This window comes from Hyperolius riggenbachi, chromosome 3 (assembly GCF_040937935.1).
Source record: "Hyperolius riggenbachi isolate aHypRig1 chromosome 3, aHypRig1.pri, whole genome shotgun sequence".
In the NCBI taxonomy this organism is placed as follows: domain Eukaryota; kingdom Metazoa; phylum Chordata; class Amphibia; order Anura; family Hyperoliidae; genus Hyperolius; species Hyperolius riggenbachi.
The window spans coordinates 42,311,453-42,336,045 of NC_090648.1; the positions used below are offsets into that span (position 1 = coordinate 42,311,453).

Here is a 24,593-nt window from a genome sequence, read left to right on the forward strand (position 1 = left end):
ATCGGGCAAAGGGCATACACACTTATCCATGCACAACCACATGGACGTCAAGGACAGGCGAGTTGGATGGTGGGTATGATACTAGTTTGTAAAAGTGCACCATCGACGAGGATGGGATTTGAACCCATGCATGCAGAGCACAATGGATTAGCAGTCCATCGCCTTAACCACTCGGCCACCTCATCTCCATAAAACATGACATCTAACGCTATCATTTTTTCAGCTATGGTCAAAGCCCTGTGCGCATGTGCGGAAAACACGGCTCATCTTTTCAGGATAGCAAAGTGCACTTTTTGGACAAAAAAGAAGAAGGCGCACCTTTTGTTCACACAAGAAAAATCATTTGCAAGAGGCCTGACAGAGGACACCTTAATCATCCCACTGGAGCACACCTACCTAAACAAGGGCCTTCTACACCATGCCATCAACACGCCATGCTGTATTTTTCATCTTTGCTTACATCTTTTGGAATCATTGCAAACTTTCAGCCAAGCATTTCCACAATTAACATCTGCCTTTTAGGGTCACTTAGCTAGACTGTGGGCTGAACTATGCAGATTACTTCTACTTTTAGGGAGACTCAAGCCAGTATGAACATGAGGCGAGGGCACATATTCTTACTGTCATACCAATCCCATTATACCTTATGCCTCACACTGGCACCTGCCAGTCACAGACAGGAGGTTTACAACTTGAAAATCAGGTATGACTGAAGCACTTTTTGGCACTTGTCCTTCTACAGACAAACTATTTTCTTCGTGCAGCCAGACAAGCACTGTTTATTTTCTCCGCTAAGGCTGCAGAGGTGAATTTTCTATTTGTGGGTTGCAGGTCTGAACCCCAAATGTCCCACACTTTGTGAGAAAGAATGATGCTGCAGACAAGCATTTTGTAAATGTACACAATCTGTGTCCCAATAGTCATCGGGCAAAGGGCATACACACTTATCCATGCACAACCACATGGACGTCAAGGACAGGCGAGTTGGATGGTGGGTATGATACTAGTTTGTAAAAGTGCACCATCGACGAGGATGGGATTTGAACCCATGCGTGCAGAGCACAATGGATTAGCAGTCCATCGCCTTAACCACTCGGCCACCTCATCTCAAAAAAACATGATATCTAACGCTATCATTTTTTCAGCTCTGGTCAAAGCCCTGTGCGCAAAACACGGCTCATCTTTTCAGGATAGCAAAGTGCACTTTTTGGACAGAAAAGAAGAACGCGCACCTTTTGCTCACACAAGAAAAATCATTTTCAAGAGGCCTGACAGAGGACACCTTAATCATCCCACTGGAGCACACCTACCTAAACAAGGGCCTTCTACACCATGCCATCAACACGCCATGCTGTATTTTTCATCTTTGCTTACATCTTTTGGAATCATTGCAAACTTTCAGCCAAGCATTTCCACAATTAACATCTGCCTTTTAGGGTCACTTAGCTAGACTGTGGGCTGAACTATGCAGATTACTTCTACTTTTAGGGAGACTCAAGCCAGTATGAACATGAGGCGAGGGCACATCTTCTTACTGTCCTACCAATCCCATTATACCTTATGCCTCACACTGGCACCTGCCAGTCACAGACAGGAGGTTTACAACTTGAAAATCAGGTATGACTGAAGCACTTTTTGGCACTTGTCCTTCTACAGACAAACTATTTTCTTCGTGCAGTCAGACAAGCACTGTTTATTTTCTCCGCTAAGGCTGCAGAGGTGAATTTTCTATTTGTGGGTTGCAGGTCTGAACCCCAAATAGCCCATACTTTGTGAGAAAGAATGATGCTGTAGACAAGCATTGTGTAAATGTACACAATCTGTGTCCCAATAGTCATCGGGCAAAGGGCATACACACTTATCCATGCACAACCACATGGACGTCAAGGACAGGCGAGTTGGATGGTGGGTATGATACTAGTTTGTAAAAGTGCACCATCGACGAGGATGGGATTTGAACCCATGCATGCAGAGCACAATGGATTAGCAGTCCATCGCCTTAACCACTCGGCCACCTCATCTCCATAAAACATGACATCTAACGCTATCATTTTTTCAGCTATGGTCAAAGCCCTGTGCGCATGTGCGGAAAACACGGCTCATCTTTTCAGGATAGCAAAGTGCACTTTTTGGACAAAAAAGAAGAAGGCGCACCTTTTGTTCACACAAGAAAAATCATTTGCAAGAGGCCTGACAGAGGACACCTTAATCATCCCACTGGAGCACACCTACCTAAACAAGGGCCTTCTACACCATGCCATCAACACGCCATGCTGTATTTTTCATCTTTGCTTACATCTTTTGGAATCATTGCAAACTTTCAGCCAAGCATTTCCACAATTAACATCTGCCTTTTAGGGTCACTTAGCTAGACTGTGGGCTGAACTATGCAGATTACTTCTACTTTTAGGGAGACTCAAGCCAGTATGAACATGAGGCGAGGGCACATATTCTTACTGTCATACCAATCCCATTATACCTTATGCCTCACACTGGCACCTGCCAGTCACAGACAGGAGGTTTACAACTTGAAAATCAGGTATGACTGAAGCACTTTTTGGCACTTGTCCTTCTACAGACAAACTATTTTCTTCGTGCAGCCAGACAAGCACTGTTTATTTTCTCCGCTAAGGCTGCAGAGGTGAATTTTCTATTTGTGGGTTGCAGGTCTGAACCCCAAATGGCCCATACTTTGTAAAAAAGAATGATGCTGCAGACAAGCATTGTGTAAATGTACACAATCTGTGTCCCAATAGTCATCGGGCAAAGGGCATACACACTTATCCATGCACAACCACATGGACGTCAAGGACAGGCGAGTTGGATGGTGGGTATGATACTAGTTTGTAAAAGTGCACCATCGACGAGGATGGGATTTGAACCCATGCGTGCAGAGCACAATGGATTAGCAGTCCATCGCCTTAACCACTCGGCCACCTCGTCTCAATAAAACATGACATCTAACGCTATCATTTTTTCAGCTCTGGTCAAAGCCCTGTGCGCAAAACACGGCTCATCTTTTCAGGATAGCAAAGTGCACTTTTTGGACAGAAAAGAAGAACGCGCACCTTTTGTTCACACAAGAAAAATCATTTGCAAGAGGCCTGACAGAGGACACCTTAATCATCCCACTGGAGCACACCTACCTAAACAAGGGCCTTCTACACCATACCATCAACACGCCATGCTGTATTTTTCATCTTTGCTTACATCTTTTGGAATCGTTGCAAACTTTCAGCCAAGCATTTCCACAATTAACATCTGCCTTTTAGGGTCACTTAGCTAGACTGTGGGCTGAACTATGCAGATTACTTCTACTTTTAGGGAGACTCAAGCCAGTATAGACATGAGGCGAGGGCACATCTTCTTACTGTCCTACCAATCCCATTATACCTTATGCCTCACACTGGCACCTGCCAGTCACAGACAGGAGGTTTACAACTTGAAAATCAGGTATGACTGAAGCACTTTTTGGCACTTGTCCTTCTACAGACAAACTATTTTCTTCGTGCAGTCAGACAAGCACTGTTTATTTTCTCCGCTAAGGCTGCAGAGGTGAATTTTCTATTTGTGGGTTGCAGGTCTGAACCCCAAATAGCCCATACTTTGTGAGAAAGAATGATGCTGTAGACAAGCATTGTGTAAATGTACACAATCTGTGTCCCAATAGTCATCGGGCAAAGAGCATACACACTTATCCATGCACAACCACATGGACGTCAAGGACAGGCGAGTTGGATGGTGGGTATGATACTAGTTTGTAAAAGTGCACCATCGACGAGGATGGGATTTGAACCCATGCGTGCAGAGCACAATGGATTAGCAGTCCATCGCCTTAACCACTCAGCCACCTCATCTCAATAAAAAGTGACATCTAACGCTATCATTTTTTCAGCTCTGGTCAAAGCCCTGTGCGCAAAACACGGCTCATCTTTTCAGGATAGCAAAGTGCACTTTTTGGACAGAAAAGAAGAACGCGCACCTTTTGTTCACACAAGAAAAATCATTTGCAAGAGGCCTGACAGAGGACACCTTAATCATCCCACTGGAGCACACCTACCTAAACAAGGGCCTTCTACACCATGCCATCAACACGCCATGCTGTATTTTTCATCTTTGCTTACATCTTTTGGAATCGTTGCAAACTTTCAGCCAAGCATTTCCACAATTAACATCTGCCTTTTAGGGTCACTTAGCTAGACTGTGGGCTGAACTATGCAGATTACTTCTACTTTTAGGGAGACTCAAGCCAGTATGAACATGAGGTGAGGGCACATCTTCTTACTGTCCTACCAATCCCATTATACCTTATGCCTCACACTGGCACCTGCCAGTCACAGACAGGAGGTTTACAACTTGAAAATCAGGTATGACTGAAGCACTTTTTGGCATTTGTCCTTCTACAGACAAACTATTTTCTTCGTGCAGCCAGACAAGCACTGTTTATTTTCTCCGCTAAGGCTGCAGAGGTGAATTTTCTATTTGTGGGTTGCAGGTCTGAACCCCAAATGGCCCATACTTTGTGAGAAAGAATGATGCTGCAGACAAGCATTGTGTAAATGTACACAATCTGTGTCCCAATAGTCATCGGGCAAAGGGCATACACACTTATCCATGCATGGACGTCAAGGACAGGCGAGTTGGATGGTGGGTATGATACTAGTTTGTAAAAGTGCACCATTGACGAGGATGGGATTTGAACCCATGCGTGCAGAGCACAATGGATTAGCAGTCCATCGCCTTAACCACTCGGCCACCTCGTCTCGATAAAACTTGACATCTAACGCTATCATTTTTTCAGCTCTGGTCAAAGCCCTGTGCGCAAAACACGGCTCATCTTTTCAGGATAGCAAAGTGCACTTTTTGGACAGAAAAAAAGAACGCGCACCTTTTGTTCACACAAGAAAAATCATTTGCAAGAGGCCTAACAGAGGACACCTTAATCATCCCACTGGAGCACACCTACCCAGAGCAGGGACAGGGTCCTCCAGCACCCAAGGCTGAGACACCAAAGTGCGCCCCTCTATCCCTCCCACCCCAGCTGTCACACACTGATTGCTATTAGAGTAAGAGGGCCACAGGGCCCACAACCTCCCCAACACCTTAATCTCTAGTTATTTGGCTTGCAGTCACTACTATGTATCCCCTTTTCTTATTTATTTCTGCTTCATGCACAATTAGGAATGACAGCTGAATGAATTGTGCGCCCCCTCATACCATGCGCCCTGAGGCTGGAGCCTCTCCAGCCTATGCCTCGGCCCGGCCCTGCACCTACCTAAACAAGGGCCTTCTACACCATACCATCAACACACCATGCTGTATTTTTCATCTTTGCTTACATCTTTTGGAATCGTTGCAAACTTTCAGCCAAGCATTTCCACAATTAACATCTGCCTTTTAGGGTCACTTAGCTAGACTGTGGGCTGAACTATGCAGATTACTTCTACTTTTAGGGAGACTGAAGCCAGTATGAACATGAGGCGAGGGCACATCTTCTTACTGTCCTACCAATCCCATTATACCTTATGCCTCACACTGGCACCTGCCAGTCACAGACAGGAGGTTTACAACTTGAAAATCAGGTATAACTGAAGCACTTTTTGGCACTTGTCCTTCTACAGACAAACTATTTTCTTCGTGCAGTCAGACAAGCACTGTCTATTTTCTCCGCTAAGGCTGCAGAGGTGAATTTTCTATTTGTGGGTTGCAGGTCTGAACCCCAAATAGCCCATACTTTGTGAGAAAGAATGATGCTGTAGACAAGCATTGTGTAAATGTACACAATCTGTGTCCCAATAGTCATCGGGCAAAGGGCATATACACTTATCCATGCACAACCACATGGACGTCAAGGACAGGCGAGTTGGATGGTGGGTCTGATACTAGTTTGTAAAAGTGCACCATCGACGAGGATGGGATTTGAACCCATGCGTGCAGAGCACAATGGATTAGCAGTCCATCGCCTTAACCACTCGGCCACCTCGTCTCCATAAAACATGACATCTAACGCTATCATTTTTTCAGCTATGGTCAAAGCCCTGTGCGCATGTGCGGAAAACACGGCTCATCTTTTCAGGATAGCAAAGTGCACTTTTTGGACAAAAAAGAAGAAGGCGCACCTTTTGTTCACACAAGAAAAATCATTTGCAAGAGGCCTGACAGAGGACACCTTAATCATCCCACTGGAGCACACCTACCTAAACAAGGGCCTTCTACACCATGCCATCAACACGCCATGCTGTATTTTTCATCTTTGCTTACATGTTTTGGAATCATTGCAAACTTTCAGCCAAGCATTTCCACAATTAACATCTGCCTTTTAGGGTCACTTAGCTAGACTGTGGGCTGAACTATGCAGATTACTTCTACTTTTAGGGAGACTGAAGCCAGTATGAACATGAGGCGAGGGCACATCTTCTTACTGTCCTACCAATCCCATTATACCTTATGCCTCACACTGGCACCTGCCAGTCACAGACAGGAGGTTTACAACTTGAAAATCAGGTATGACTGAAGCACTTTTTGGCACTTGTCCTTCTACAGACAAACTATTTTCTTCGTGCAGCCAGACAAGCACTGTTTATTTTCTCCGCTAAGGCTGCAGAGGTGAATTTTCTATTTGTGGGTTGCAGGTCTGAACCCCAAATGGCCCATACTTTGTAAAAAAGAATGATGCTGCAGACAAGCATTGTGTAAATGTACACAATCTGTGTCCCAATAGTCATCGGGCAAAGGGCATACACACTTATCCATGCACAACCACATGGACGTCAAGGACAGGCGAGTTGGATGGTGGGTATGATACTAGTTTGTAAAAGTGCACCATCGACGAGGATGGGATTTGAACCCATGCGTGCAGAGCACAATGGATTAGCAGTCCATCGCCTTAACCACTCGGCCACCTCGTCTCAATAAAACATGACATCTAACGCTATCATTTTTTCAGCTCTGGTCAAAGCCCTGTGCGCAAAACACGGCTCATCTTTTCAGGATAGCAAAGTGCACTTTTTGGACAGAAAAGAAGAACGCGCACCTTTTGTTCACACAAGAAAAATCATTTGCAAGAGGCCTGACAGAGGACACCTTAATCATCCCACTGGAGCACACCTACCTAAACAAGGGCCTTCTACACCATACCATCAACACGCCATGCTGTATTTTTCATCTTTGCTTACAACTTTTGGAATCGTTGCAAACTTTCAGCCAAGCATTTCCACAATTAACATCTGCCTTTTAGGGTCACTTAGCTAGACTGTGGGCTGAACTATGCAGATTACTTCTACTTTTAGGGAGACTCAAGCCAGTATGAACATGAGGCGAGGGCACATCTTCTTACTGTCCTACCAATCCCATTATACCTTATGCCTCACACTGGCACCTGCCAGTCACAGACAGGAGGTTTACAACTTGAAAATCAGGTATGACTGAAGCACTTTTTGGCACTTGTCCTTCTACAGACAAACTATTTTCTTCGTGCAGTCAGACAAGCACTGTTTATTTTCTCCGCTAAGGCTGCAGAGGTGAATTTTCTATTTGTGGGTTGCAGGTCTGAACCCCAAATAGCCCATACTTTGTGAGAAAGAATGATGCTGTAGACAAGCATTGTGTAAATGTACACAATCTGTGTCCCAATAGTCATCGGGCAAAGGGCATACACACTTATCCATGCACAACCACATGGACGTCAAGGACAGGCGAGTTGGATGGTGGGTATGATACTAGTTTGTAAAAGTGTACCATCGACGAGGATGGGATTTGAACCCATGCGTGCAGAGCACAATGGATTAGCAGTCCATCGCCTTAACCACTCGGCCACCTCGTCTCCATAAAATATGACATCTAACGCTATCATTTTTTCAGCTATGGTCAAAGCCCTGTGCGCATGTGCGGAAAACACGGCTCATCTTTTCAGGATAGCAAAGTGCACTTTTTGGACAGAAAAGAAGAACGCGCACCTTTTGCTCACACAAGAAAAATCTTTTTTAAGAGGCCTGACAGAGGACACCTTAATCATCCCACTGGAGCACACCTACCTAAACAAGGGCCTTCTACACCATGCCATCAACACACCATGCTGTATTTTTCATCTTTGCTTACATCTTTTGGAATCATTGCAAACTTTCAGCCAAGCATTTCCACAATTAACATCTGCCTTTTAGGGTCACTTAGCTAGACTGTGGGCTGAACTATGCAGATTACTTCTACTTTTAGGGAGACTCAAGCCAGTATGAACATGAGGCGAGGGCACATCTTCTTACTGTCCTACCAATCCCATTATACCTTATGCCTCACACTGGCACCTGCCAGTCACAGACAGGAGGTTTACAACTTGAAAATCAGGTATGACTGAAGCACTTTTTGGCACTTGTCCTTCTACAGACAAACTATTTTCTTCGTGCAGCCAGACAAGCACTGTTTATTTTCTCCGCTAAGGCTGCAGAGGTGAATTTTCTATTTGTGGGTTGCAGGTCTGAACCCCAAATGGCCCATACTTTGTGAGAAAGGATGATGCTGCAGACAAGCATTGTGTAAATGTACACAATCTGTGTCCCAATAGCCATCGGGCAAAGGGCATACACACTTAACCATGCACAACCACATGGACGTCAAGGACAGGCGAGTTGGATGGTGGGTATGATACTAGTTTGTAAAAGTGCACCATCAACAAGGATGGGATTTGAACCCATGCGTGCAGAGCACAATGGATTAGCAGTCCATCGCCTTAACCACTCGGCCACCTCATCTCAATAAAACATGACATCTAATGCTATCATTTTTTCAGCTCTGGTCAAAGCCCTGTGCGCAAAACATGGCTCATCTTTTCAGGATAGCAAAGTGCACTTTTTGGACAGAAAAGAAGAAGGCGCACCTTTTGTTCACACAAGAAAAATCATTTGCAAGAGGCCTGACAGAGGACACCTTAATCATCCCACTGGAGCACACCTACCTAAACAAGGGCCTTCTACACCATGCCATCAACACACCATGTTGTATTTTTCATCTTTGCTTACATCTTTTGGAATCGTTGCAAACTTTCAGCCAAGCATTTCCACAATTAACATCTGCCTTTTAGGGTCACTTAGCTAGACTGTGGGCTGAACTATGCAGATTACTTCTACTTTTAGGGAGACTCAAGCCAGTATGAACATGAGGCGAGGGCACATCTTCTTACTGTCCTACCAATCCCATTATACCTTATGCCTCACACTGGCACCTGCCAGTCACAGACAGGAGGTTTACAACTTGAAAATCAGGTATGACTGAAGCACTTTTTGGCACTTGTCCTTCTACAGACAAACTATTTTCTTCGTGCAGCCAGACAAGCACTGTTTATTTTCTCCGCTAAGGCTGCAGAGGTGAATTTTCTATTTGTGGGTTGCAGGTCTGAACCCCAAATGGCCCATACTTTGTGAGAAACTAGGAAAATTTGTACTTACCTTCGGTAATTTTCCTTTCCTGATACAACTCCATGTCGGCATACTCTGGGTTAGGTTCCGCCCCTTTAACCCCTACAGGACCCAATAAAATTATAAAAGGGGCTGAACCACCCCTATCTGCATTCTAGTATAGTACTCAGACCTATGGACCCTTGATGGGTGGGTCGCATGCCGACATGGAGTTGTATCAGGAAAGGAAAATTACCGAAGGTAAGTACAAATTTTCCTAGTTTCCTGATACCTCCATGTCGGCATACTCTGGGATCTAACTAGTAGAATAAAAAGACAAGACGGGTGGGATATAATGCAATAATTAATTATTTATCAACAGCAGATAACACTCTTCTCCCAAAGTTTACAGTAGACAGTGCACCCGGATCAACCCGGTAATGATTAATGAAGGTATTCGTGGAAGTCCAATTTGCCGCTTTGCAAATGGTAGTCAATGAAACTCCCGAGTACGCTGCCCAAGAAGAGGCTATACTCCTCGTAGAATGTGCCGAAGTAGAAGGAGACTCCGTCCCCCTGGCTCTATATGCTGCTTTTATAAGCCTGACGATACATGTGGCAATTGTCCTTGACGTCACCTCTTTTCCTTTCCGTGGACCTGAGGGACAGACAAACAAATGCTCTGTAGTTCTAAAGGATTCTGTGTCCAACAGATACCTCCTTACAATCCTGGCCACATCTAAAGGATGATCTTGTTCTGGAAACGTTGGTAAATTCCATTTCTGATTTAGATGCTTTTCCGACACCACTTTAGGCAGGAAGTGTAATAGTGGTCTTAGTACTATCCTGTCTGGAAAGAACATCAGATAAGGATCCTTGCAACCCAGAGCCTGAATCTCTGAGACTCGCCTTCCTGAAGAAATTGCAATGAGAAAAGTTGCTTTCAGTGTCAGATTCCAAATCGTGCACTGCTCCAAAGGCTCGAATGGTGGACCTGACAGATATGATAGGACTAATGGTAAGTCCCAACTTGGCATTGTTTTCCGGATAGGAGGTCTAATCTTCAATAGGGCCTGGAAATACTGTTGCACCGCCCTTTCTGAGGCTAGTCTGTATCCGGTTAGTGCCGAGATTGCTGACACGTGTCCCCTTAATGTGCTGACACTTAACCCTAGTTCTACTCCAGACTGGATAAAGTCCAACACTTCCGGAATAGACGGATTTAGATAGTCTATGTTGCTTCGCATTGCAAAGTCAATAAACTTTCTCCAAATCCTGTGATAGGTTTTGTTTGTAGATTTTTTCCTTGCCTTTAGTAAGGTTTCAATCACTGGCTCTGAGAATCCAGATCTTCTTAAGATCCCCCTCTCAACCTCCATGCAGTCAGCTCCAACCTCTGCGGGTTCTTGTGAAAGCACATATTCTGGGATATAATGTCCGGAATCTTCGGTAACCTCACCGGTGGGCACACGGACATATGTAACAACAGAGGGAACCAGGGCCTCTTGGGCCAATATGGGGCAATCACAATTGCTTCTATCTTCTCTGATAGCAGTCTCTTTAGAAACCTCAGAAGGAGTGGAACTGGAGGGTAAGCATACACTAGAGACGCTTTCCACTGAAGAGCTAACGCATCTATTCCCATTGTTTTCGGACAAGTTGTCCTGGAGAAGAAATTGGGCAGTTGATTGTTCATTGATGATGCAAAGAGGTCGATCTGTGGTAACCCCCACTGGTGCACTAGGCCCATAAACACTGATCTCTTTAGTTGCCACTCGTTGTTCCTCATCGTTCGCCTGGACAACAAGTCTGCTTGGATGTTCTGCACCCCTGGAATATATATAGCTCTCATCGCCATCCAATTCTTCTCTGCGTATTCCATCAGAGGAACCATTTCCTTCATCAGGGTGGCACTTCTGGTCCCCCCTTGCTTCTGGATGTAGGCTACCGCCGCCTTGTTGTCCAACTGGAAGCATACCGCCTTGTTCTGCAGAAGGTGAGCAAACCTTCGAGAGGCCTCCACTGCCGCTCTCAATTCTAGCACATTCGATACTACCCCCAGTTGGGGAGGAACCCATATATCCTGAACCCATTGCTCTTGACAATGTGCTCCCCAACCCAACTGGCTGGAATCTGACGTAAGGATGGTCCAGGTATATGGAATTAATGAGTGTCCCAGCAGGAGATTGGAATCCTCCATCCACCACTGCATCGACTTCTTTGCCCCCTCCGACAACCAGATTTTCTGATGCATTGATATTTGATCCCATTGTTCCAGGAATTCCCACTGCAATCTTCTCATATGCCATCGACTCCATCTTATCATTGGTATGCAGGAGGACATCACTCCTAGTAATTGAAGACACCCTCTTGCACTGCTCCATGGCCTCTGAATTGCCTGTGAGCACATATTCTTGATTTTGTCGATCTTCTCCACAGGGAGTGACACTGTGTTCTCCCTCGTATCGAAGAGGGCCCCTAGGTACACTAGATGTCTTGATGGGCACAACTGGCTTTTCTGCACATTTATCACCCAACCTAATTGAGTCAGAAAGTTCATAGTTTGATCTCGATGACAGATCAACTTCTCCTCTGTCTCTGCCAGGATCAGAATGTCGTCCAGATAGTGATGTATTCTTATCCCCTGGACTCTCAGCATCGCAATCACTGCTATTAAGACCTTTGAGAATGTCCTTGGTGACGTGGATAGTCCGAAAGGAAGAGAAGTGAATTGGAAATGCAGATCCAGTAGTGCAAACCTCAAGAACTTTTGAAAGTCGTGATGAATTGGTATGTGTAGATAGGCGTCTTGCAAATCTATTGACACCATCCAATCGTCTGGGGCTATTGAAAGTATGATCGACTGAAGTGATTCCATCTTGAATCTTGCCAGGGCGACTGATTTGTTTAGATATTTCAAGTCTATAACCGGTCTGAAGGTGCCGGCCTTTTTCTGCACCAGGAAGATTGGCGAGTAAATCCCCTGAAATCTTTCCTGCTGAGGTACTGGAATTATTGCCTTCTGTTGAACCAAGGATTCTACATAGTCTTTTAATGTTGATCTTTTCTGCACCCCCCTTGGCAGGCGGGTAGGTACAAATCTGTCCTGCGGCCTTGACTTGAATTTCCATTTGTGCCCTTTTGAAATTGTAGATATGACCCAGGAATCTTGAATCTTTTCCACCCAGACTTCTCTGAAGGTTCTGAGTCTGGAACCAATCGGGAATGACTGGGTGGGCGCACCTTCAAAAGGACTGCTTAGAAGTTCCTGGATTCTGTGCTGTTACCTTGAGATTCCTAGCCAGCGACGCTTGCGAGCTTCTCCAATTCTTTCTAAACTGTCTTGCCGGTTTGTAACTCTTGTTGTCTTTAAATCTATTGTAGGATTGTCTCTTGCCAGCTGCCACTGGTTTTGACTGCGGCCTATCTTGCGGTATCAAACCGGATTTTCCGCCTGTGACTCTTGAAATAGCTTTATCCATTTCACTTCCAAAGAGGGTTTGACCATCAAAAGGAATCTTAATCCAGTTCTGCTTCGAACTCTGGTCGGCCTTCCATGGTTTCAACCACAATGCCCTCTTCGCAGTCACTGCATTCAGCATAATGCGTGATGATGATCTCAACAAGTCTAATGATGCTTCTGCGATAAAATCTGCCGTAATCTTCAAATCCTCAAGAGCCGTTAGAATCTCTGTCTTTTCCATATCCATTAGGATAGCTTCTTCTATATTTGATACCCATACCTTCATGGCTTTTGCCACTGAAGTTAGTGCAATGGATGGTTTGCAAGCTGTACCTGCTGACAGGTAAATCTTCTTCAGATCATTATCAATACGCCTATCCAAGACGTCAATAAACATCACCGAATTTTCCATAGGCAACGTCACATTCTTGATCAGTCTTGATAGTGACGCGTCCACTGTCGGTGGATTCAGTAGAAATGGCACTTCCTCCTCTTTCAGTGGGTAAAACTTTTGAAATCTGTTCTGTATGGAGGGCTTGTTTTCCACCTTTTTCCATTCCTCTAGAATCACGTTCCTTATCTCCTTCATTAATGGAAAGGTTGAGGATTTTTTTACCAAATGGGTATAGTATTCCTTGTTTTGCTCCGGTTCTTCCTCCTGCTCTGTCCACTCCAGTGCCTCCTTTACTGCCGCTATAAATGGAGCTGTTAAACTGAAGCTGAATAACCCTGGTATCTCTTCTTCTCCAGTGTTTTCTGTTGAATTGTCATTGTCTTCTCCCAAAACTTGAGCTGACGTAGACGTGTGAGCGGAAACTTCCTCTCTTACCACTCTCCTGATGACGTCCACTATTTCTTCCGACTTATCTTCATTACTCTTTGACAATTGTCCAAAACATGACTCACAGACTGTCTTATCCTGCAGAGCTGGATTTGGGCAGGCCCAACATTGCCCCTTATTTGGGATGCGCCTGGACGGTGGTGACCTTGACCTTTCTCTGAAGTGATAATCATCATAACTATGATGGTGACGGTATCTGTAATAAGAATCACTTCTTCGTCTTGGTGATCTTGACCTGGATCTTGAACGCCTTGAATCCTTATGAGTTTTCTTGGATTTATGTTTTTTCGGCTTTGAAGGTGAACGTGCTCTTACTGGCACCACACTCGATCTTTCTTCTTCTTTAGAGCTGGAAGACACAAACAACAATTTATGTTGTTTAGAGCTGTCCCACCAAACTCTTTTCCTTTTTTTTTTTTTTTTTTACTGTCCCTTTAAATTCAGAAATGAACCTTACCCAGAGGGACTATCATGCTCTGAATCATCGGCACCTGCAGGATCCACTGTGAGAACACACAAAAAAACAAACGCACCAATTAGCCACAAAACAAAATAATTTTCTCTTTTTTTTTTTTTTTTTTTATCCAGAATCACTTACTTCCAGTAAACAGTAACTAATGAGACACCAGCAATCCAATACAGCAAGCCACGTAAGTCCTGCAGCAGCAGCGCCAGCCTAATCAACCTCCCAGGATGACAGCCAGCCTGCTACTGCCTCTATGCTCTTTAAATAGAGCGCTGTAGGAACGTGCCCAGCGTAACTCCGCTGAACTGGCACGCTCCCCTTAATCAATATGGCCGCCGCTGCCCAGAGCCTCCACCCCCATGCTGCGCATGCGTGGAAGCGACTTCCGGACGCCGCCGACGGCTGCACTATACGGCTCCATGATCCGCATGGCTTCCTCCGCCAGCCAATCTCTACCAGACACAAAACAACAACATACCCAACGGGCGCACAGCGGATCCTGTCCTTTAGACGGCAGGCACCGCAGAGCATGACATGCCCACACCCAGGACGCACATTTAGTAGCAGTGGTGTGTGAGCCAGGCAGGAAAAGAAGTTCCACAAAGAAAAACCTGCCCAAGGTAAGGCGCTCAATGAGCTTACATCTTCTACTTTCCAGAAATCCAGAAAAATCAAAACATACCTGCAATGCTTCTACCTACAGCCAATACCTAATGGGTCCCATAGAGGCTGAGGACGAAAAAAAGAATGCAGATAGGGGTGGTTCAGCCCCTTTTATAATTTTATTGGGTCCTGTAGGGGTTAAAGGGGCGGAACCTAACCCAGAGTATGCCGACATGGAGGTATCAGGAAAGAATGATGCTGCAGACAAGCATTGTGTAAATGTACACAATCTGTGTCCCAATAGTCATCGGGCAAAGGGCATACACACTTATCCATGCACAACCACATGGACGTCAAGGACAGGCGAGTTGGATGGTGGGTATGATACTAGTTTGTAAAAGTGCACCATCGACGAGGATGGGATTTGAACCCATGCGTGCAGAGCACAATGGATTAGCAGTCCATCGCCTTAACCACTCGGCCACCTCGTCTCCATAAAACATGACATCTAACGCTATCATTTTTTCAGCTCTGGTCAAAGCCCTGTGCGCAAAACACGGCTCATCTTTTCAGGATAGCAAAGTGCACTTTTTGGACAAAAAAGAAGAAGGCGCACCTTTTGTTCACACAAGAAAAATCATTTGCAAGAGGCCTGACAGAGGACACCTTAATCATCCCACTGGAGCACACCTACCTAAACAAGGGCCTTCTACACCATGCCATCAACACGCCATGCTGTATTTTTCATCTTTGCTTACATCTTTTGGAATCGTTGCAAACTTTCAGCCAAGCATTTCCACAATTAACATCTGCCTTTTAGGGTCACTTAGCTAGACTGTGGGCTGAACTATGCAGATTACTTCTACTTTTAGGGAGACTCAAGCCAGTATGAACATGAGGCGAGGGCACATATTCTTACTGTCCTACCAATCCCATTATACCTTATGCCTCACACTGGCACCTGCCAGTCACAGACAGGAGGTTTACAACTTGAAAATCAGGTATGACTGAAGCACTTTTTGGCACTTGTCCTTCTACAGACAAACTATTTTCTTCGTGCAGCCAGACAAGCACTGTTTATTTTCTCCGCTAAGGCTGCAGAGGTGAATTTTCTATTTGTGGGTTGCAGGTCTGAACCCCAAATGGCCCATACTTTGTGAGAAAGAATGATGCTGTAGACAAGCATTGTGTAAATGTACACAATCTGTGTCCCAATAGTCATCGGGCAAAGGGCATACACACTTATCCATGCACAACCACATGGACGTCAAGGACAGGCGAGTTGGATGGTGGGTATGATACTAGTTTGTAAAAGTGCACCATCAACAAGGATGGGATTTGAACCCATGCATGCAGAGCACAATGGATTTGCAGTCCATCGCCTTAACCACTCAGCCACCTCGTCTCAATAAAAAATGACATCTAACGCTATCATTTTTTCAGCTCTGGTCAAAGCCCTGTGCGCAAAACACGGCTCATCTTTTCAGGATAGCAAAGTGCACTTTTTGGACAGAAAAGAAGAACGCGCACCTTTTGTTCACACAAGAAAAATCATTTGCAAGAGGCCTGACAGAGGACACCTTAATCATCCCACTGGAGCACACCTACCTAAACAAGGGCCTTCTACACCATGCCATCAACACACCATGTTGTATTTTTCATCTTTGCTTACATCTTTTGGAATCGTTGCAAACTTTCAGCCAAGCATTTCCACAATTAACATCTGCCTTTTAGGGTCACTTAGCTAGACTGTGGGCTGAACTATGCAGATTACTTCTACTTTTAGGGAGACTCAAGCCAGTATGAACATGAGGCGAGGGCACATCTTCTTACTGTCCTACCAATCCCATTATACCTTATGCCTCACACTGGCACCTACCAGTCACAGACAGGAGGTTTACAACTTGAAAATCAGGTATGACTGAAGCACTTTTTGGCACTTGTCCTTCTACAGACAAACTATTTTCTTCATGCAGCCAGACAAGCACTGTTTATTTTCTCCGCTAAGGCTGCAGAGGTGAATTTTCTATTTGTGGGTTGCAGGTCTGAACCCCAAATAGCCCATACTTTGTGAGAAAGAATGATGCTGTAGACAAGCATTGTGTAAATGTACACAATCTGTGTCCCAATAGTCATCGGGCAAAGGGCATACACACTTATCCATGCACAACCACATGGACGTCAAGGACAGGCGAGTTGGATGGTGGGTATGATACTAGTTTGTAAAAGTGCACCATCGACAAGGAAGGGATTTGAACCCATGCGTGCAGAGCACAATGGATTAGCAGTCCATCGCCTTAACCACTCGGCCACCTCGTCTCCATAAAATATGACATCTAACGCTATCATTTTTTCAGCTATGGTCAAAGCCCTGTGCGCATGTGCGGAAAACACGGCTCATCTTTTCAGGATAGCAAAGTGCACTTTTTGGACAGAAAAGAAGAACGCGCACCTTTTGCTCACACAAGAAAAATCATTTTCAAGAGGCCTGACAGAGGACACCTTAATCATCCCACTGGAGCACACCTACCTAAACAAGGGCCTTCTACACCATGCCATCAACACGCCATGCTGTATTTTTCATCTTTGCTTACATCTTTTGGAATCGTTGCAAACTTTCAGCCAAGCATTTCCACAATTAACATCTGCCTTTTAGGGTCACTTAGCTAGACTGTGGGCTGAACTATGCAGATTACTTCTACTTTTAGGGAGACTCAAGCCAGTATGAACATGAGGCGAGGGCACATATTCTTACTGTCCTACCAATCCCATTATACCTTATGCCTCACACTGGCACCTGCCAGTCACAGACAGGAGGTTTACAACTTGAAAATCAGGTATGACTGAAGCACTTTTTGGCACTTGTCCTTCTACAGACAAACTATTTTCTTCGTGCAGCCAGACAAGCACTGTTTATTTTCTCCGCTAAGGCTGCAGAGGTGAATTTTCTATTTGTGGGTTGCAGGTCTGAACCCCAAATGGCCCATACTTTGTGAGAAAGAATGATGCTGCAGACAAGCATTGTGTAAATGTACACAATCTGTGTCCCAATAGTCATCGGGCAAAGGGCATACACACTTATCCATGCACAACCACATGGACGTCAAGGACAGGCGAGTTGGATGGTGGGTATGATACTAGTTTGTAAAAGTGCACCATTGACGAGGATGGGATTTGAACCCATGCGTGCAGAGCACAATGAATTAGCAGTCCATCGCCTTAACCACTCGGCCACCTCGTCTCCATAAAACATGACATCTAACGCTATCATTTTTTCAGCTCTGGTCAAAGCCCTGTGCGCAAAACACGGCTCATCTTTTCAGGATAGCAAAGTGCACTTTTTGGACAGAAAAGAAGGCGCACCTTTTGTTCACACAAGAAAAATCATTTGCAAGAGGCCTGACAGAGGACACCTTAATCATCCCACTGGAGCACACCTACCTAAACAAGGGCCTTCTACACCATGCCATCAACACGCCATGCTGTATTTTTCATCTTTGCTTACATCTTTTGGAATCGTTGCAAACTTTCAGCCAAGCATTTCCACAATTAACATCTGCCTTTTAGGGTCACTTAGCTAGACTGTGGGCTGAACTATGCAGATTACTTCTACTTTTAGGGAGACTCAAGCCAGTATGAACATGAGGCGAGGGCACATCTTCTTACTGTCCTACCAATCCCATTATACCTTATGCCTCACACTGGCACCTGCCAGTCACAGACAGGAGGTTTACAACTTGAAAGTCAGGTATGACTGAAGCACTTTTTGGCACTTGTCCTTCTACAGACAAACTATTTTCTTCGTGCAGTCAGACAAGCACTGTTTATTTTCTCCGCTAAGGCTGCAGAGGTGAATTTTCTATTTGTGGGTTGCAGGTCTGAACCCCAAATGGCCCATACTTTGTGAGAAAGAATGATGCTGTAGACAAGCATTGTGTAAATGTACACAATCTGTGTCCCAATAGTCATCGGGCAAAGGGCATACACACTTATCCATGCACAACCACATGGACGTCAAGGACAGGCGAGTTGGATGGTGGGTATGATACTAGTTTGTAAAAGTGCACCATCGACGAGGATGGGATTTGAACCCATGTGTGCAGAGCACAATGGATTAGCAGTCCATCGCCTTAACCACTCGGCCACCTCGTCTCCGTAAAATATGGCATCTAACGCTATCATTTTTTCAGCTATGGTCAAAGCCCTGTGCGCATGTGCGGAAAACACGGCTCATCTTTTCAGGATAGCAAAGTGCACTTTTTGGACAGAAAAGAAGAACGCGCACCTTTTGCTCACACAAGAAAAATCATTTTCAAGAGGCCTGACAGAGGACACCTTAATCATCCCACTGGAGCACACCTACCTAAACAAGGGCCTTCTACACCATGCCATCAACACACCATGCTGTATTTTTCATCTTTGCTTACATCTTTTGGAATCATTGCAAACTTTCAGCCAAGCATTTCCACAATTAACATCTGCCTTTTAGGGTCACTTAGCTAGACTGTGGGCTGAACTATGCAGATTACTTCTACTTTTAGGGAGACTCAAGCCAGTATGAACATGAGGCGAGGGCACATCTTCTTACTGTCCTACCAATCCCATTATACCTTATGCCTCACACTGGCACCTGCCAGTCACAGACAGGAGGTTTACAACTTGAAAATCAGGTATGACTGAAGCACTTTTTGGCACTTGTCCTTCTACAGACAAACTATTTTCTTCGTGCAGCCAGACAAGCACTGTTTATTTTCTCCGCTAAGGCTGCAGAGGTGAATTTTCTATTTGTGGGTTGCAGGTCTGAACCCCAAATGGCCCATACTTTGTGAGAAAGGATGATGCTGCAGACAAGCATTGTGTAAATGTACACAATCTGTGTCCCAATAGCCATCGGGCAAAGGGCATACACACTTAACCATGCACAACCACATGGACGTCAAGGACAGGCGAGTTGGATGGTGGGTATGATACTAGTTTGTAAAAGTGCACCATCAACAAGGATGGGATTTGAACCCATGCGTGCAGAGCACAATGGATTAGCAGTCCATCGCCTTAACCACTCGGCCACCTCATCTCAATAAAACATGACATCTAATGCTATCATTTTTTCAGCTCTGGTCAAAGCCCTGTGCGCAAAACATGGCTCATCTTTTCAGGATAGCAAAGTGCACTTTTTGGACAGAAAAGAAGAAGGCGCACCTTTTGTTCACACAAGAAAAATCATTTGCAAGAGGCCTGACAGAGGACACCTTAATCATCCCACTGGAGCACACCTACCTAAACAAGGGCCTTCTACACCATGCCATCAACACACCATGTTGTATTTTTCATCTTTGCTTACATCTTTTGGAATCGTTGCAAACTTTCAGCCAAGCATTTCCACAATTAACATCTGCCTTTTAGGGTCACTTAGCTAGACTGTGGGCTGAACTATGCAGATTACTTCTACTTTTAGGGAGACTCAAGCCAGTATGAACATGAGGCGAGGGCACATCTTCTTACTGTCCTACCAATCCCATTATACCTTATGCCTCACACTGGCACCTGCCAGTCACAGACAGGAGGTTTACAACTTGAAAATCAGGTATGACTGAAGCACTTTTTGGCACTTGTCCTTCTACAGACAAACTATTTTCTTCGTGCAGCCAGACAAGCACTGTTTATTTTCTCCGCTAAGGCTGCAGAGGTGAATTTTCTATTTGTGGGTTGCAGGTCTGAACCCCAAATGGCCCATACTTTGTGAGAAAGAATGATGCTGCAGACAAGCATTGTGTAAATGTACACAATCTGTGTCCCAATAGCCATCGGGCAAAGGGCATACACACTTATCCATGCACAACCACATGGACGTCAAGGACAGGCGAGTTGGATGGTGGGTATGATACTAGTTTGTAAAAGTGCACCATCGACGAGGATGGGATTTGAACCCATGCATGCAGAGCACAATGGATTAGCAGTCCATCGCCTTAACCACTCGGCCACCTCGTCTCCATAAAACATGACATCTAACGCTATCATTTTTTCAGCTCTGGTCAAAGCCCTGTGCGCAAAACACGGCTCATCTTTTCAGGATAGCAAAGTGCACTTTTTGGACAAAAAAGAAGAAGGCGCACCTTTTGTTCACACAAGAAAAATCATTTGCAAGAGGCCTGACAGAGGACACCTTAATCATCCCACTGGAGCACACCTACCTAAACAAGGGCCTTCTACACCATGCCATCAACACGCCATGCTGTATTTTTCATCTTTGCTTACATCTTTTGGAATCGTTGCAAACTTTCAGCCAAGCATTTCCACAATTAACATCTGCCTTTTAGGGTCACTTAGCTAGACTGTGGGCTGAACTATGCAGATTACTTCTACTTTTAGGGAGACTCAAGCCAGTATGAACATGAGGCGAGGGCACATCTTCTTACTGTCCTACCAATCCCATTATACCTTATGCCTCACACTGGCACCTGCCAGTCACAGACAGGAGGTTTACAACTTGAAAATCAGGTATGACTGAAGCACTTTTTGGCACTTGTCCTTCTACAGACAAACTATTTTCTTCGTGCAGCCAGACAAGCACTGTTTATTTTCTCCGCTAAGGCTGCAGAGGTGAATTTTCTATTTGTGGGTTGTAGGTCTGAACCCCAAATGGCCCATACTTTGTGAGAAACTAGGAAAATTTGTACTTACCTTCGGTAATTTTCCTTTCCTGATACAACTCCATGTCGGCATACTCTGGGTTAGGTTCCGCCCCTTTAACCCCTACAGGACCCAATAAAATTATAAAAGGGGCTGAACCACCCCTATCTGCATTCTAGTATAGTACTCAGACCTATGGACCCTTGATGGGTGGGTCGCATGCCGACATGGAGTTGTATCAGGAAAGGAAAATTACCGAAGGTAAGTACAAATTTTCCTAGTTTCCTGATACCTCCATGTCGGCATACTCTGGGATCTAACTAGTAGAATAAAAAGACAAGACGGGTGGGATATATTGCAATAATTAATTATTTATCAACAGCAGATAACACTTTTCTCCCAAAGTTTACAGTAGACAGTGCACCCGGATCAACCCGGTAATGATTAATGAAGGTATTCGTGGAAGTCCAATTTGCCGCTTTGCAAATGGTAGTCAATGAAACTCCCGAGTACGCTGCCCAAGAAGAGGCTATACTCCTCGTAGAATGTGCCGAAGTAGAAGGAGACTCCGTCCCCCTGGCTCTATATGCTGCTTTTTTTTTTTTTTTTTTAAATAATTTTTATTTAAAGAAAGCTTAGTAACAGACATCATTGGTACATTTCAGCAATATCAAAAACACCATTAGATCAAAACATTAATAATGTCAACAGTTATAACATTATGACCAAAGGAGATTCTTCTTGCAAACAGAGTAGTCCGTGTCTTTTTCCTTTTATCCTTGTATATTTTAGCTTCCTTTATTTTTTTTTTTCCCTTATTTTTTTTTCCTCCGTATTCTATATATAACATAAACAAAAACAAAATAGCCATTGCTAGATTGTGAAGGTTCCAGTGTGAACATGACCTTTGCTCGAAACAACCCTAGGAGCCCTTATGGGGCTAATAAACTGGGCCCAGTGTTATACTACCTCAGCCTTCCCTCCCCGGAGGGAATGTGCCTAATCAGATATAACGCAGCAATGGCTTTAACCTTTTCTAAAACTACAGCATACAGATCCTAATGATGTTTCTGTTTCCATCACATCTTAACATTTCACATCAATTTTGACCTTTTGATTTTATTCACCTTAGTTCTATCAATTAGATCCACACAACCTATCCATGAATTTTTTCCTGTAAGCAAAATGGGCATTTGTTCTGAGGTATTCTATTTTGTGGGCGTATCAACGTAAGAAGAAAAAATAAAAGGGAATTCAGATGCCAACATCCAGAAACCCTAAAGTGCCCGCAATATGACTAGTGAGATACCATTTAGTATATTTAAATGGTTCCATAAGAGTTAGCAGATCCGTCCCTGCAACATAATATTTAATGAATGGAGTCCAGGTTTTAAAGAATTTAGCTGTGTTTTTTGATTTACACTGTTCAGCATCAAATTTGTTGATGTACATTAGTTTGCTCATTGTATCAACTAGGTTTCTGGATGTTGGAGGAGTTGAATAAACCCATTGCGTTAAAATACACTTTTTAGCTGCCAGATAAACTAAATGTTCAAGTGGTTTTATTGGCGTACCTATATCACTTGTAGCAGGGTCTAAAACATGAAAAAGAGTATTCTAGGGGTCATTCCCTCTTTGTATTTTAGTTAGTTTCAGACACATGACACGAGCATCAAGCCAGAACTGTTGTATAGTAGGACATGACCACAATAGATGAAAGAGGTCTGGGTAGGAGTATGCACACTTCGGGCAGGAAGTCAGATAATCCGTCCTTCCTGTTGCTTGTTTAAAGTTAAATGCATAGTACCCTTTGTGTATAATTTTCATTTGCATTTCCCTCCATGTTTCCGCCGTAATAGTTGAACAGACTGTTGTCCATCCTTTTTCCAACAACGGGGCCATAACTTCCGTGGTAGTGGACAGCATTTTAGCCCAGTAAGAAAGGTGTTTAAAAGGAGCATTGCCGAGTTTAAATAACCTCAGTTCAGTGTATAAGTTAGAAATGGATTTTTTTTCCTGTAAGGGAGTAATAATCTTATGGAATTGCTTGTGGGAAGGGAGAGAGGATTTTGGGCCTATAGATGTATCTATATAGTGTTTCACCTGATGATATACCATGACTGAGTTATTAGGAAGCTTGTATTTTTTCTGTAATGAGGAAAAGCTTAGCAGACGGTCATCTGGGCCTAATACATCAGCTAAATTTTTTATCCCTCTTTTCTCCCATATCCTAGAAATACTCGTGCCCTGGCCTCCCGGGAAGTCCGGAGAGGACCACAGAGGTAGTAATGGGGAGATATGACCTGGGAGAGAAATGTATTTCCGGAATTCTCTAAAGGCTAAACACGTATCTCTCAATAATATATTTTTCCTTATCTTATCAGGTAGTTTAGTTATTCTGGAATGTAGGATCCCAGGTAGAGACCATGGGAGACATAGTTCGTTTTCAAGAATGGTGTTCGTGAAGAAGCTTGTGTGACCTAGCCAATCTCTGGCATGCCTCAAGATAGACACCAGATTATACGCCCTGATATTTGGGAAATTAACCCCAATACTCTCCCTTGGGTTTTGTAGAAGTCTAAGTGGTATTCTTGCTCTTTTTCCTTTCCACAAAAAAGCTTTGAAAGCTCGTGTCATGGTCTGAATATCTTTGTGTCTCAAAAGTATTGGTAAAGTCTGGAGCGGATAAAGAAGTCTACCAAAGCTAACCATTTTAATAAGGTGTGACCTACCTAATAGAGACAGAGGTAACCCCCTCCATTGTTCCAGTTCCGCCCTTGTGATAATGGGGGTGAAGTTAAGAAAGTAGAGTTTTGTTGCATCTCTAGGTACTTTTATTCCCAAATAGTATATATGCTCTTTAGCTATCTGAATGCCCACATTTTCCGTTAGATACTGTACTATTGATTGGGGTGTATGAGGGTCTAGAAACAGGATTACTGACTTTGTTTTATTTATATGGAGGCCCGAAAATGTTCCAAAATATTCTAACATCTCAAAAACTCCTTGTAGATCTCTCTTGGGGTTCCCTATATATAACAAAATATCATCAGCAAATAGAGAGCAGTGGATAAATTTGGTTCCCAGCTTTAATCCTTGAAAAACCTCCCCTGTTCTTATAATTTCTGCGAGTGGTTCTATTGCTAGATTGAACAGGAGAGGGGAGAGGGGGCAGCCCTGACGTGTGCCCTTGCAGAGTTGTAT

The 24,593-nt window shown here is 44.2% G+C and overlaps 17 non-coding genes across 17 annotated transcripts; all 17 read right to left on the reverse strand.

Moving 5' to 3' along the window:
* Nucleotides 1-103: 103 nt before the first annotated feature.
* TRNAS-GCU (transfer RNA serine (anticodon GCU)) lies at nucleotides 104-185 on the reverse strand. Its single transcript has one exon. It is a non-coding gene; the product is annotated as a tRNA-Ser (tRNA).
* Nucleotides 186-1,025: 840 nt separating this feature from the next.
* TRNAS-GCU (transfer RNA serine (anticodon GCU)) lies at nucleotides 1,026-1,107 on the reverse strand. The gene has a single exon. It is a non-coding gene; the product is annotated as a tRNA-Ser (tRNA).
* Nucleotides 1,108-1,939: 832 nt separating this feature from the next.
* On the reverse strand, nucleotides 1,940-2,021 carry TRNAS-GCU (transfer RNA serine (anticodon GCU)). Its single transcript has one exon. It is a non-coding gene; the product is annotated as a tRNA-Ser (tRNA).
* An 840-nt stretch (nucleotides 2,022-2,861) lies between these two features.
* TRNAS-GCU (transfer RNA serine (anticodon GCU)) lies at nucleotides 2,862-2,943 on the reverse strand. The gene has a single exon. It is a non-coding gene; the product is annotated as a tRNA-Ser (tRNA).
* An 832-nt stretch (nucleotides 2,944-3,775) lies between these two features.
* Nucleotides 3,776-3,857, reverse strand: TRNAS-GCU (transfer RNA serine (anticodon GCU)). Its single transcript has one exon. It is a non-coding gene; the product is annotated as a tRNA-Ser (tRNA).
* Nucleotides 3,858-4,681: 824 nt separating this feature from the next.
* On the reverse strand, nucleotides 4,682-4,763 carry TRNAS-GCU (transfer RNA serine (anticodon GCU)). Its single transcript has one exon. It is a non-coding gene; the product is annotated as a tRNA-Ser (tRNA).
* A 1,141-nt stretch (nucleotides 4,764-5,904) lies between these two features.
* On the reverse strand, nucleotides 5,905-5,986 carry TRNAS-GCU (transfer RNA serine (anticodon GCU)). The gene has a single exon. It is a non-coding gene; the product is annotated as a tRNA-Ser (tRNA).
* An 840-nt stretch (nucleotides 5,987-6,826) lies between these two features.
* On the reverse strand, nucleotides 6,827-6,908 carry TRNAS-GCU (transfer RNA serine (anticodon GCU)). The gene has a single exon. It is a non-coding gene; the product is annotated as a tRNA-Ser (tRNA).
* An 832-nt stretch (nucleotides 6,909-7,740) lies between these two features.
* Nucleotides 7,741-7,822, reverse strand: TRNAS-GCU (transfer RNA serine (anticodon GCU)). Its single transcript has one exon. It is a non-coding gene; the product is annotated as a tRNA-Ser (tRNA).
* An 840-nt stretch (nucleotides 7,823-8,662) lies between these two features.
* TRNAS-GCU (transfer RNA serine (anticodon GCU)) lies at nucleotides 8,663-8,744 on the reverse strand. Its single transcript has one exon. It is a non-coding gene; the product is annotated as a tRNA-Ser (tRNA).
* Nucleotides 8,745-15,168: 6,424 nt separating this feature from the next.
* Nucleotides 15,169-15,250, reverse strand: TRNAS-GCU (transfer RNA serine (anticodon GCU)). Its single transcript has one exon. It is a non-coding gene; the product is annotated as a tRNA-Ser (tRNA).
* Nucleotides 15,251-16,082: 832 nt separating this feature from the next.
* On the reverse strand, nucleotides 16,083-16,164 carry TRNAC-GCA (transfer RNA cysteine (anticodon GCA)). Its single transcript has one exon. It is a non-coding gene; the product is annotated as a tRNA-Cys (tRNA).
* An 832-nt stretch (nucleotides 16,165-16,996) lies between these two features.
* Nucleotides 16,997-17,078, reverse strand: TRNAS-GCU (transfer RNA serine (anticodon GCU)). Its single transcript has one exon. It is a non-coding gene; the product is annotated as a tRNA-Ser (tRNA).
* An 840-nt stretch (nucleotides 17,079-17,918) lies between these two features.
* Nucleotides 17,919-18,000, reverse strand: TRNAS-GCU (transfer RNA serine (anticodon GCU)). The gene has a single exon. It is a non-coding gene; the product is annotated as a tRNA-Ser (tRNA).
* Nucleotides 18,001-18,829: 829 nt separating this feature from the next.
* Nucleotides 18,830-18,911, reverse strand: TRNAS-GCU (transfer RNA serine (anticodon GCU)). The gene has a single exon. It is a non-coding gene; the product is annotated as a tRNA-Ser (tRNA).
* An 840-nt stretch (nucleotides 18,912-19,751) lies between these two features.
* TRNAS-GCU (transfer RNA serine (anticodon GCU)) lies at nucleotides 19,752-19,833 on the reverse strand. The gene has a single exon. It is a non-coding gene; the product is annotated as a tRNA-Ser (tRNA).
* An 832-nt stretch (nucleotides 19,834-20,665) lies between these two features.
* On the reverse strand, nucleotides 20,666-20,747 carry TRNAS-GCU (transfer RNA serine (anticodon GCU)). The gene has a single exon. It is a non-coding gene; the product is annotated as a tRNA-Ser (tRNA).
* Nucleotides 20,748-24,593: the final 3,846 nt, after the last annotated feature.